Source organism: Sinocyclocheilus rhinocerous, unplaced genomic scaffold (assembly GCF_001515625.1).
Source record: "Sinocyclocheilus rhinocerous isolate Xijiao unplaced genomic scaffold, SAMN03320098_v1.1 scaffold114, whole genome shotgun sequence".
In the NCBI taxonomy this organism is placed as follows: Eukaryota; Metazoa; Chordata; class Actinopteri; order Cypriniformes; family Cyprinidae; genus Sinocyclocheilus; species Sinocyclocheilus rhinocerous.
This window is the reverse complement of record NW_015646344.1, coordinates 496084-500801: the sequence shown is the minus strand read 5'-3', so window position 1 is coordinate 500801 and position 4718 is coordinate 496084. Positions and strand designations below refer to the sequence as shown.

At 36.3% G+C, this 4718-nt stretch overlaps 1 protein-coding gene and 1 pseudogene across 1 annotated transcript in view; both read right to left on the bottom strand.

Annotated features, from left to right (window-relative positions):
* The window catches only part of LOC107707277 (macrophage mannose receptor 1-like), a 6467-nt pseudogene extending 4939 nt beyond the window's left edge, over window positions 1-1528 (bottom strand).
* LOC107707279 (macrophage mannose receptor 1-like) overlaps window positions 1-1825 on the bottom strand; it is a 67365-nt gene extending 65540 nt beyond the window's left edge. Inside the window, exon 1 of the mRNA XM_016511267.1 lies at window positions 1723-1825. The gene's annotated coding sequence lies outside the window, so the exon portion shown is untranslated. The remainder of the gene's footprint in view (window positions 1-1722) is intronic.
* Between the last annotated feature and the right edge of the window lie 2893 nt (window positions 1826-4718).

Here is a 4718-nt window from a genome sequence, read left to right as displayed (position 1 = left end):
GACCGATCCAGACTTGTGATCCAGATTTATTATTATCACTAATGATCTTCTTAACCTTCTCATTCTCATTCTGGTTTCTCACACTGACCAGATCAATGTGATTCTGTCTGCAGTAACTCTGAGCGTCTGTCCAGTTTTTCTCCTGATTAACAAAGAAGAGTCCTGTGTTTGCTTTAAGAAAAACAAGTGGACAAAGATTCATGAATCAGTTTGTTCATTATTCTTACGCTGCTTTATGGTTTGGATGTGAACAGGAGCAGCGGTGGAAACATCAGAAACACGTCACTCAAAGACTCGAGCTGCTTCTACAGCTGGTGATATATTGAATATTCACAATATTTTCAGGATTGTTTTAAAGATCTAACATGAAGTAACACTGGGGAACATTGTGATGATTATAAAGCTCTCTCTATTGATCCATTATGAATACTTGATTCAGACACAAAGAGAAACGTCAAACAGAGGAAGATGTTACACTGCAGCTAAATATGCTATTAACTAATCCATAGAAACATTTACTTGGACTGTAGATTACTAATTTATAAATTAAGAGTTAATAAATTAATTGTTTGAATGGACAATCATGAACTGGACTTGAGTTAATGTACAAGTAAAACTAAGCTATTACAGGTTTGTGTTGAGATACTGAAGACTGAAATAAACTCTATGGCCTGTAGTCACTGCTGTATATATTTCTTATGAACATTACAGTTATTATCAGATGATTGTTATGATTATTAACAACTAGATCCATATAAATCTTTCTTTCTCTTTGTGATTTATTTTTTCTGATAGATCTGTAGTCTGTTTAACTGCAAGTTTCCATTGTGACAACAAAAGATAAAGTTTTTTTTTTTAATTTTTTTATTTTTTTACTTTTTTTGGAAAATGTCTATACAGAAATTGTATTAACAATGAAAGTGTAATGAATATACAGTCACTTCTATATTCACAATCAAATTAAAATAGGGGTTAGTAGTGCATTAAAATATGCACATCTATAAATGAATGGTTGTTGAATTTCTATAAATTAATTTTAAATAGCTGCACTCACTGTTGTTGCAGATGAAATGCCGGTTATCACTACATGGCAAATCCTCCCATTGTCCATTAAACATCATAGCACAATAACTTCCTTCTGGTTGTCCAGTCGCCCATTTCAGATAGAGCGCAGGTTCACCTGAAGACCACTGCCATTTATCACGACCCGTCTTCTGCAGCCCAATCCAGATATACTGAACACCTCCACCATTCACACTCTTCTTCAGCTCGTTCATGTCGTTCATGTTGTCAACGGTGGCCAGATCTGTGTATTTCTCTCTGCAGTATCTCTGAGCTTCAGTCCAGGTCTTCATCACATTTATAAAGTGATACTGATGCTGAACACATTCAGCTACAGAGCAGAGAGCTGTGAAAGAGAGGCTTTGATTTAATGCTTTTCATAACAGACCTAATGAAACTAGAAACCATAAATAAAACCACAAACACACTCACCAATGAGAAGAATGACATATAGCATTTGCTCCATTTCTGGGGAAGAAAAAAGTAAATAAATAAACTCAGATTTTCAATATTCACTAATTCATTTTAGTGTAAAACAAGATTTCAGTGATAATTAAAAATCCAACATAACAGGAACATAAATGCACTGTACACAATCATTAAGACAATATTAATATCTCAAAGTCTAATTTAAAGAAGGAAGATGTGAGTTATTCTTACTTTAGAGGTCGTGTGTTTCTGTCCTGAGTCTGATGTTTCTGTCTGCAGCTTCAAACTATATGATTATTATATCTGCTCTCATCCGTCATCCAGCACGTCACTTCATTTGTTTATTACTCTAAAAATAAAGCCATTTTCATTTTTCCTCCTTATTCACATGTTTTGTTTTGTTTTATGTGCTCTGTGTTGGTCTTTGTTGCTGTAATTCTTTGGAAGTGTGTTAATTTGAATGTGGTAGAAACTGGAGAATCTGCTGCATAGACAGCGATTAAGGCCCCCTGCCCCCCCAGACGAGAGCCAATAATGTTTTTTTCATTGAATGAATAAAATATGAATAAAATATACAAAATTAAAGAATTCACATTGTCTCATTTTATTTGTATTATCTAATTATTTTAGTGGTAAGAATAAGTATGTTTTGGGCAAAATTAATTATTTAAGCCCCATATCCTTGTGAGTCGCGAATGATTCTCAACTTGAGAGGACATGAGAGGACTCTCTTTTCGTTATTTTCCCGCATTAGCAAGTTAACAAATATTCTTTTTTTTTTTTTTTTTTATAAACCCGCTAATAAAAATGTGGTGGACTGAGTCATTTCTGGCTGAATTGGACAGGCGATTTGAAGCGATGGCCTTGAGTGTGGCGTGTGATGCAGTATTCAGTTTAAGCATGTACGCAAGTCTTAAAGAGGTCATCGGATGGATGCCACATGCACTTTTACAAGCTGTTTAAACTGAAATGTGTGTTTCAGTGTGTGTACACAACCACCCTATAATGATAAAAATCCACCCAGTGTTTATTTTTTTTATCTCGTTGAATCATTTCCCCTTTCTCAAATTGAGCCGATCTCAGATGCCTGTCTGTGTGACGTCACACAGACAGGCCCCTCCCACGATAGTTTGATTGACAGTAGCGTTTCAGCACAGACTGGACTGGTGTCTTACCTTAGCTCCGCCCTGAGTGAGCTGTCATCAGTCCACCATTATTGTTCTGACACCGGAGCAGATGTAGGCAAAAATGTCTCCTAAGCGATTGAGGTGTTCTGTTGGATGTAATAATGAACATAGCAGTCGTCATTTACTCCCGACATTTGAGCCGCTGAAGACGCAGTGGATTACATTTGTTTTTAAAGGGAATGCGCCCCCGACCTACCTAAATGCGTCTATGTTCGCGCGAATCATTCGTGATCCAGCTTCACCTACAGAAGAAGTGAGTGTAAGGTTTTTTTAATGAATCTTTACAAATCGCCTTTCCTAATAACGTTTTAGCAAGTTTCACGATGAATGTGGCTAAAGTTTACCGTTGTTCTGACAAATAATTCTACCTATCAGATTATGCTACCAACACATTATTTATCCTACTATAAGGGTAGGTTTAGGGTTGGGGTAGGTGTACATGTTAATAAAGCCTCACAACTTATCATGCTGGAAACAAAATCTGATAGGTAGCACTTTTCGCTATCAAATTATGCTACCATCTGTTTTAATGGGAGGTAGCAAAATCTGACAGGGTAGCACAAATCATCAGAACACCGTCTCTCAGAGAGCGGCTCGGAAGAGAGGAGCGGGGCGAGCAGAGCTCATTTGCATTTAAAGCAGCATGCAATAAAACAGCTTGCTCTGAAAAGAGCTGTTTTTGACAGGGTAAAAACGGTGTTGTTTTACACTACCATTGAGAAATTTTAACCAAACTATGTTACAGAAGACCCTAAAGAATCATATCAACTTTTGGAAAATGCGCATCCGATGACCCCTTTAAGATTCACCCTGGGCTTGTGACAGCTGAAGTGGATCTTGTGAAATGTGCGATTGCATCGCCGATTACTCTTGAGAAACTTAAAGATGAAGTAGGCTACGGAACTTTTTCAAACTACTGCAGTTTGCACTCACGCTGCCCATTGGTTCAGCTACATCAGAAATAAGTTTCTCAGTTATGAGGAGAATCTGGCTCCGATCTTCAGTGGCACAGGACAGATTCTCAGATCTTTCTTTACTGCACCTAGAGAACGATTTGACTATCAGAAGAGAAGAGATAGTGAAAGAAAGACAGTGGTCATCTACACTCTAAAACAAGATGGTTCTGTAAAGGTTCTTTACAAGCAGTAATGGTTTTATTTAGAACCATAGCATTCTGAAGAACCCTTTTATGCTGAAATGGTTCTTTGTGTTAAGAGTGTAGGGTTCTTTGTTCCCGCCCTTTTGTTTTTCAAATCTGTAACTGTCAAAGCATCTCATTACTGACTTTCTGGAGCTCAGTGATCCAACTACACAGACTGTCAGCACACTCTCAACAGGTAAATGATTTCATTCTTAAATTGAAATACAAATGTAACTTTAAATAAAAAATATAACTGGTTTCCAAACAAACATGTTCTTATCTCTTTTTTCTTTTAGTTTTTGGTTACATATAAGTGTGTGCAGCTCTGCTAAGCTGTGGAAACTTCTCTCCTCTTCTCCACAAAGTAAGTAAACGAGACAATTAATTTATAATTCATATTGTTAATTTTTTTATATTATTACTTGGGTTTATGTATAAACATACCCAGTCACAAAACAATATTAAAACTATCCCACAAGATTGCGAAGGGCTCACATACTGTCCCATTTTTGCTTTTGGCCTTCATAAACATAATTGTTTTTACATAAACACACTGTACCGCTAATCATTACTGATTTTCTGGAGCTCAGCCATCCAACTACACAGACTGTCAAGCACACTCTCAACAGGTAAATATTTTTTTTTCTTAAAATGTCTATAAATTATAACTTTCAAATGCTAATTGGTTTCCTATGTCTTTTCTCTTTTTAGTTTAAGAGAACATGTAAGTGTGACCAGCTCTATTCAGTTAAGGATACGCTCCTCTTCTTCACTAAGTAACACAGATATTGAATTTATGGTCCCGTTTGTTAGATATTTTTTTACTAGGGTTTATGCATAAACATACCCAGCTATCCCATGACTTTATATACTTTTTCCTTTTAACATTGTGAAGTGCT